The following is a 9,253-nucleotide window of genomic DNA, read 5'->3' on the forward strand; positions in this document are numbered from 1 at the left end:
ATGTGGTGCTGAGGATCGAACCCAGGGCCTCACACATGCCAGGCAAGCACTCCACCACTGTGCCACAACCCCAGCCCTATTTTTCATGATTACAGATGTAATATAAATAGGAAAACAAACATACAATATTAAAATCATTTGTGATATTGTCAGGAAAATAGGAAATTCCTCATGTCTGTATTCGCTGTTGCTGTGTAGCATTCATCCCCAAACATAACCACTTGAAATAACCCCTGGTTCTGTGGGTTGGAACCTGGGTACAGCTTAGCTGGGTCCTGTGTCTCAGCATCTCTCACAGGCTGCAGGCAAGGTATGTGGACCAAGGTCACAATGTCATCCTAAGGCTCACAGGGAAAGATGAGACCTGCTTTTAAACTCACTCACATGCTGGTTGTCCGGATTCAGTGCCTTGTGGCCCCTGGGCAGGTCACTCTCACTTTCTTGCCTCAAGGCCTCTAGCTTACAGTTGGCAGCCTGCTTCATCAAACTGAAAAGCAAAAGCTTTCAGCAGAGAGCAGGCATGATCTGAATCTCAGAAGGGATCCTGCCCTCTTTGCTGGGTTTACCATGGAGGAGCAAGTCACAGGTCCTGCCCATTCCTGAGGGCAGGAAATTATACAAGGGTATGGACACCAGGAGGTAAGGACCATCGAGGGCCAGCTTGGATGTCTTTCTACCTACTAGTTTCCTAGGGCTGCTGTAACAAATTTCCATACAGCAGGTGGCTTAAAACTGCAGAAACCACTGGGGAGGTTTGATCCCCAGCATCAAAGGAAAAAAAATCTCAGATCTGGAAGCTGGAAGTCTGAAATCAGTTGTCAGCAGGGCCATGCCCACTCCGAGCAAGGATGGAATCCCCACCTCTCCGAGCTTCTGGGGGTCCCCAGCACTGCTTGGTGTGAGGCAGCACAGCCCATCTCTTCCTCCTTAGCATGGCCTTTGTGCTGTATCTCTGTGGTTTATTTGTTGTGCTGACATGAGGTCTCACTGTATTGCCCAGACTGGTCTTGAACCTCTAGGCTCAAATGATCTTTTTCCTTAGCCTCCGGAGTAGCTGGAACTACAGTTAACTTTTTTTTTGTTTGTTTGTTTGTTCCTGGGGATCAACCTCAGGGGCACTTGGCCACTGAGCCTCATCCCCAGTCCTATTTTTATTTTATTTGGAGACAGGGTCTCACTGAGTTGCTTAGCACCTTGCTTTGTTGAGGCTGGCTTTAAACTCACAATCCTCCTGCCTTGGCCTCCCAAATTTCTGGGATTACAGGCATGCACCACCACGGCCAGTTACACTTAACATTTTGGTGTCTTCTTATCTTCTTCCTATTATATTTATATATAGAAGATACATATGTTTAAATTTTCATTTACAAATATGGGCTTATTCTTCATTTTGTATTTGTTCTAATTAGTTATAGGCTTTTTTCTTCTTTTTTTGTGTACTGGGGATTGAACTCAGGGGCACTTGACCATTAAGCCACACCCCAGCCTTATATTGTATTTTATTTAGAGACAGGGTCTCACTGAGTTGCTTAGTACCTTACTGTTGTTGCAAGGCTGGTTTTGAACTTGTAATCCTCCTGCCTCAGCCTCCCAAGTCACACATGTGTACCACTGTGCCAGCAACTGACTTATTTTTTAATCACTGTTCAGAAACCTCTAAAATAATTTTACCATTACATAATTTTATCATTTGTCCAGTTATTAAATTTTCCTTTGTACCTTCTGGAATGAGGGCCTAGTATTCCAATATGTGAAGAACAATGATTTATTAGGCCAGTCTTCTATTGTTAGACATTTGGGTTTTTCTGATTTTTAAAAAATTTTATATTGTTTTTCTTTTGACAGCTGTTTTTATTTCAAAAGCCATAAATTAGTTACCTTTTGACATTTAGGGAGCATTATTTTTAAAGCCAGGCATGGATGAAAGAACTTGAAGTGCCAAAGGTTTAAGCTTAGAAAGGGTGTGCATAATAGAAATAAACCATCAGGGCTGGGCAGCAGGAGGAAGGAATCGGTGGGCGACAGGCTGGCTCTGGGCTGGCAGGTGGGGGCTTGAGCTCCCTCAGGGAAGGCTCCAGCCTGCTGCTCTCCCCTTGCCTGGGCCGCTCTCTGGGCAGGAGCTCCAAGGGTGCTCACTTGTGGCTCTTTTTGGCTCTCTGCTCTCTGTCGCCCTGTTGATGATTTTGGTTGTCTTCCTTATTTTCTCTTATTTCCTTTTCTGCCATTGTCTCTTTTTTATTTTTTAATTTCTTGCTATTAAAAGTCAGGCATTGTAGAACAACTTTGCAAGTTAATCATCAGATACTCAGTACATCCTTTTATCCAGGATGCCCATCCTCTAATCCTCCTGGTAAATGTGGTTTTGCTGACAGTGGGCAGAGTCCACCTAGCCCGCAGCCAGATTTGGCAGGCACTTGGCATTGGCAACCTGGGTTGTGACTCCAGTCATTTGTTTCCCTGTTACTTAAGCTTCACGTTTAGTATCGTTCCCAGGGAGCAGGTGAGCACTGGCACAACTCCCTTCAGGTAACTGATCCTGGGGGCCACCTGGTTATGGGGCACAGCATGACTGGTGGGCAATAGCCCTGGGAATTCAAGTGACTGCCGTCCAGACTGAGCTGAGCCAAGCTACCAAATCAGCAGGGACAGTCTTCACAGCTAGGGGAGCTAGAGGCTTCCTCTGGTGTAAATGTGCCTCCCTGCTGTAGGCTCCTGTGGGTTGCAACTTAGAGAAAGTCAAGGAGAGAGGAGCTGTGTTTGCTGTCCCTTCCAAAATCTCAAGTGAGACAGCATTGTGTACAGGTAAGAACATGTAGCTGGAAGCTACCCACAGCTTTCTGCTGTGTTTCCTTGGGCAAGTTACTGCACCTCTCTGGATTCTAGTCTCCCTTCTGTAAGATGAAGATAATTTTAGACTTCACAGCCTAGACCTCTCTCACAGAAGTGTTTAGAGGGGACTGAGGACAGAATGAGAAAATATAGGTGGAAGCAGCCACAGTGTGGTTTGCAGCTAATGTAGGCTGCCTGGGAGGTACTGGTAACTAAGGGAGGCCTAGTGGCAGCAACAGGCAGCTGCCTGGAGGAAGGAGCAAGGAGCAAGTCCTCATCCCAGCCCTGGAGCTGAGGAACACTCTGCAGTGGATACAAAGGGGTAAGCAGGACCAGAACCAGACTCATGAGTCTGTCAGGGCCCAGATCAGGACCCAGCAGAACTGGGGACTCCAGACAGGATGACAGACCTGGGGTACCTAGTGATCAACTGTGTTTACTGGCAGAGGTCAGTCAGTCCTTCTCTAGCTGGGCCTTGCCCTCCAACTTGGGTACCCCCTGACCCTGAAACCTCAGGTATTGACCCAAATCTTCCCTGACCAGTAGCTCTTACCCTGGCCCAGGCCACAGCTTTGCCTGCACCCGGCTGCACAGTGGCGGTGGCCTCTAGTGCAGTTTCTCAGATGTTAAAAGCAGGTTCCTTTTCTTTTCTTTTAATATTTTTTAGTTGTTGATGGACCTTTATTTTATTTATTATATGTGGTGTTGAGAATTGAACCCAGTGCTTTACACATGCCAGGCAAGTGCTCTTCCACTGAGATACAACCCCAGCCCAGGTTCCTTTTTGATAGATTAAATTTCCACTCCTCCTCTCCACCTGACATGCAGAACTATCAGCCATGGCCGGCTGGTTTTTCTTTCTGGGTCTTTACTGTTTCCCAAATACAAAATCAAAGCTAAACGTGTTTTCTTAAGGCAAGTGAGCCTCCCCTCAGTCCTGCAGAGTCAGACCTGCTTCCTTCCCCATTTTGGAAATGAGTGACTTGATACAGAGGGAGATGAGTCTTGGGGAGGGGATGGAAGGAAAGGACTGATTCTGTAGAGATGAACTTGAGATGGGCACACCTGTGTTTACTTTGAAAAGCACATTTCTTCTGTGATTTTGCCCCCATCCCATTTGGGCACAGGGATGAGATATCCCCATTTCACGGGTGAACCAATTGCGGCCAGGGCGCCTTACTGGGAGAGCACGACAATCAGAACAGGATTCTGCCCCATGGGTCAGATCACTGAAGCCGGGGGCAGGGGGTGCCCCCTCCGTCTGGTTGGACGATGGGGTCGCTTATCTTGGTCGAAGCTTTGGGGTTTGACGCCTTCAAGACCGAACTGGGGCTGGAGCCGTGGCTCAGCGGTAGAGCACTTGCTAGCGTGGGAGGCCCTGGTTGGACCCTGGGCACCGCATATAAGTAAATAAAGGCCTCGTGTCCCCTACAACTGAAAGGCAGGACCGAGCCAGACCGCAGCGGAGTTCTTCAGCTGATCTGACGGCGAAGCCTTGGGTGACGCGCTGCCCCTCGGATTTTCCGTTGAGCGCAAGGCGGTAGTGATGGGTGTGCCGGTGACGAAGGGCAGTCGCTAGGAAAGCCACCAATTTAGCGCGAGCCGGATGGGCGCTCCGAGCTCGGAGCCCCGCCCTTCGCCCCGCCCACAAGCCCTTCCCGCCCTGCCCCGCCCTGCGCCCCGCCCCCGGCCCGGTCGGCCTAGGCGGCGGCGGCGCGCGCAGGTAGGGGCCGGCTTGAGCGCGTGCGCGTGCGCGTGCGCGAGGACCGGGCGGGCGCGCGCCGGGAGGAGAAGGCCGCGCGCGGGGCCGGGGTGGCGCCAGGGGGCGGGCTGGAGCCGCCGCCCGCGCACCGGGGTCCTGTGGGCGCCGAGGGCTCGTCCTGCGGCGGCTCGGCCGGGGCAGGGGGAGGGCCGCCCGGAGCTGCGCTCTCCCCTCGCGGATTCTCGCGCGCCGGCCAGGATCTGCCCGGGCCCCGCGGCCTGCAGGCCCCGCCTGCGTCTCTCGGCGGCTGCCGCGAGGCCCTCTCGGACGACGTCCAGAGCTGCGCACCGCGGCCTTGCCCTCCGCGTGGGGTCCTGCTCGCCGTTGCAGCCTGCCAAGTCGAAAGTGCCTCCGTGTGGGGACCAGCAGTTGAGGCCCGGGGCTGGGCACGATGCAAGGCTGCAGGAGCCTGCTCCCCCATCCCCCTGGGTTTCTGAGAACCGCCCCCAGGCCCCCTGCGCCCGTCCGTGTCTTTGAAGCTGGCATTTTGAACTGGCTCCCTCGTTTTTTTGTTTTTTGCACACCCAAGTCTGGGCGGATGCCTTTCCCTTGGTGACCACATCTCCACAGTCCCCTCCCTGGGAACTGGACTTGTCTGGAGGATTGGAGCGGGGCTTGGAGCGGGGCGGGGTAGCGGCAGGAGGAGACCATCTGTTTACAGCTGAGATTTCCTGTTTTTCTTGACTGAGCTCGCTGCAGGTGCCTGATAAATAGCTCCAAGGGAGGAGCAGAGCAGGGGCAAAGGGTGGGACCCCCGCAGCCAACCCCACACATTCCTTTCAGCCAGGCTCTGAGATTCCATGCGTGCGCCACCGCCATTGCCTGGCTTTTTTTTTTTTTTTTTTTTTTTTTTTAAGAGAGAGTGTGAGAGAGAGAGAGAGAGAGAGAGAGAGAGAGAGAGAGAGAATTTTTAATATTTATTTCTTAGTTCTCGGCGGACACAACATCTTTGTTGGTATGTGGTGCTGAGGATCGAACCCGGGCCGCATGCATGCCAGGCGAGCGCGCTACCGCTTGAGCCACGTCCCCAGCCCTTGCCTGGCTTTTAACCTGAACTCCTGGGATGGGGCAGGTGCTAGATGTGTGTTCTTTGGTGCCTATCTGTGACCCCAGGCTGCCGGTCACCATGCCTGGTGGAATCTTGTCCCATTGATCTCAGCCAAAGCCAAGGGGGATTGTTTCCTTTTCTATTTTTTCTATTTAATCTCCTCTTCAGGTTAAGTATCCTTTATCCAAAATGCTTGGGAGAAGAAATATTTATGATTTTGGACTTTTTTTTCAGATTTTGGAATATTTACAAATACCTAATAAGGTATCTTTGGGATAGGACTTAAGTCTAAATACAAAATTCATTTTTGGTGTGCAGTAAGAGTTGCATAATAGTAGTCATTGCTGTTATTGTTTAAAACTTTGGAACCAGTCAGAACTGGGTCTCAGTGTGGCTTCAACTCTTCATGGCTGGTGAGTCTGAGCAAATGACTCCACTGAGCTTTAGTGTAGCCATCGTGTTGCTGTTGAAGAAGCTGGCCTGGCTCATAGTTGGTTCAGCTTTTTTTTTTTTTTAATAATTTAACAACTGGAAAATAGAGAAGGGGTGAGTGGTAAGAGCAGCCAGTATGTTTGCAGCTCAGGAGTGACAGCAAAAGACTTTTTGGCCAGCTCCTGCAGTGGGACCTGGAAAATGTCAGGTTTGGAGGGGGCCAGGAATGATGCAAAGTGTGTCCCCTTTGTACTCACCAGACTGTGGCTGAGAGTCTAGAGCAGGCACAAGGGTATTGACCGGGCACCAGTAGTACAACCAGTAATTCTAGTGAACAGTAATGATAACGCAATAATAGCCAATGCTAATACTGGTTTAGGTGCACATAGTACTAAGGGGACACTGGGTGATATGATGGTGTGACCCCGAGAGTGCAGAGGCTTAACACAATAGAAGCTTATTTCTCACTCATGAAAAATCCTGTGGGGTGTTTGGCAGGTGCCTTTCTATGTGGTGAGCTAGGGACCAGATCCCGTCTATCTTGTCGTTCCAGTATCCTCTCTGACTTGAAGTCATTTCCTTCCAGTTGGCGGACAAGGAAGGAGAGAAATGATTCCTCTGGGGATACTCTTACTGGCTGAGTCTAAAGTGACACACATTCTTTCTGTCTTTATTTGCCAGAACCTGACCACATGGCCAGATCTGACTGTAAGGGAGTCCAAGAAACATCTGCTAGCCATATTCCAAGAGAGTTGGAAATGAATTTTAGTAACCCATAGAAGTTTCTGCCAAAGCATATCCAAGCACACAACTAAGCCTAGCACATCTTATTTAATTCTCATAATGTTTCCATCAGGCACTAATTATCCAATTTTACAGATGAGGAAACTAAGGCTCAGAGAAATGAAGTCACTGGGCTCAGGGTCATGCAGCTGATGAGGAGACAAAGCCAACACGGTAGTCAAGGCGTTCAGGTGCCGTCTTAGTCCATTTCTGTTGCTATAACAAAATATCTGAGCCTGGGAAATTTATAAAGGAAAGGAGTTTATTTAGCTCACGTTCTGGAGGCTGGAAGTCCAGCACTGGGCAGCCACATCTGGCAATGACCTTGTTCTGTGTCATGACATGGAGGAAGGGCAGGTGCAGAGGAGAGGGAGGAGGACCAGGCTGCTTCACAACAGTCCACTACCCCAGAGACATTAATCCCTCTTGACCTAATCCCCTCTTAAAAGTTCTCCCCCACCTCTCAACACTTGAACTGGGGACCAAAGTTCAGTGTGAGTTTTGGAGGGGACAAGCCACATCAGAACCACAACAGACACTGGAGCTGTAGCATTCAGATTTCCAGGAATTTAGTCATTTATTGGAGAACAAGATGCAGCTGTGGAAGTCAGGGAGGTGCAGATCCCCACACTGTTTAGCTATGATTTCTTGGGATCCCAGAACCCAGAAGGGCTCTTACAGTGGAGCACCGGGTTGATGCCACCCAGTACCCAGCCCCTGGCATCTTGTTCCTTTCCCCCCACATCTGGCCTGCTTGGCATAGCACGTCTATGGCACTTACCTTGGCCGGATTGGGCCCTGGTCAGAATCCATAGTTGGGCATGAGGGGGTCCAGTCTGGATCCATTTGCATTTATGTAGCACCTGCTGTCTTCCTGGATCTGCCATAGAGGTGATAGAGCCTTGAAAAGCAGGTGGCCCTGGCCTTGCCCTCCAGGCACCCATTGGGAACTGCTTGGCCTCAGGGGGCTGAGCTTTGGGCTTCCTACTTCCCTGCATCGAGTTACCTTGAATAGGTCAGAACCCACCTCCCTGAGGTCAGTTTCCTCATATGGAAATGGGTTGAAGTGAGGACTAAATAAGGTGTCCCTCGAACAAAGGACACCAAGAGGTAGCAGAAGCCCAGACACAGGACACTAAGGAAGATAGGAACTGTGGTTGCCATTTATAACCATTCACTGCCTGCCAGGTGTGCTGCTTCTACCCTTCAACTCAATTCTCACGATTATCTTATGTGGTCGGTTCTGTTGTTCCCATTTTAGTGATGAGAAGAGTGAGGCTCAGAGAGATAACTTTTCCAAGGTCATACTGTCAACTGTCATACTGTCAGAGACAGGTGTCAGATGTGTCCCCAGGACAGATTCTGCCTCCAGAGCAGTGGGCCTAACCACTGTGCCATATGGCCTTCTTGCTGCAGGGAGGGTGCAGTGGGAGGCGATGGGTGGATTCCTGGGCTCCACAACCGTGGTGTCCTGCCCCCCAGCTCTCCCTACAGGGACTGTACATCTAGGATTTTCAAGTGACTGAAATCAGTGTTTGTTGCTAAGTGAACCTGGTGTTGTGTGCTGCTGACGCCCCAGAGGGTTGTGTTTAATCCCCAGGTGATTCCTCCATACCAGCATTCTCTGCATTTTACACTTGAGGACACTGAGGCTCAGAGAGACAAAGAAGTTTGCTCTGGGGCACACAGTGCAGCGGGCGTGAAGGACTCAGTGCTCTTTGCCCCGTACCTGTTTTTTTTTTTTTTTTTTTTTAAATATTTATTTATTTTTACTTCTCGGCGGACACAACATCTTTGTTTGTTTGTGGTGCTGAGGACCGAACCCGGGCCGCACGCATGCCAGGCGAGCGCGCTACCGCTTGAGCCACATCCCCAGCCACCCCCGTACCTGTTTTGAAGAAACATCATTCCAGAGCCCCGTGGATACATTTGTCGCAAGCCGCGGGAGCTCTGTTCTGGGTCAGCAACGAGGATCGGGACTCTGGCCTTTCCCGCCTTCAGGCTGCTATCCCCACCTCCTGGGCTTGGAGGGCTCTAGGACCCGGCAGCCGGGGGGAAGGTGGGGGGTTCTTACGTCCAGGTCCCGCCCTCCCCTCCTTCCCTCTACAGTGCCCCTTCGGTCCTCCAGTCTCCCGTCCTCTCTCCCCTCTCTCCTCCCTCCGGCTCTGCGCCCAGCTGGCCCCACTTCCCGGTCCTCCCCGGCAGCTGCAGCTCTCCCTCCTCCCCTTTCCCATCCTCTGCTCCCCACTGGCTCCGCCCCGCTCCTCCCACTGCCCGGTCACGTGGGGGCGCCGCCGGATTTAAGCTTAATCTGCCTGTTGCTCAGCTCAGCGGCCTGGGCTAGGGCTGGGTCCAGGGGTGGGCAGCTAAGTTAGTCTTGGGGCCCTGGAGAAGGGGAC

Source organism: Urocitellus parryii, chromosome 11 (assembly GCF_045843805.1).
Source record: "Urocitellus parryii isolate mUroPar1 chromosome 11, mUroPar1.hap1, whole genome shotgun sequence".
NCBI lineage: Eukaryota > Metazoa > Chordata > Mammalia > Rodentia > Sciuridae > Urocitellus > Urocitellus parryii.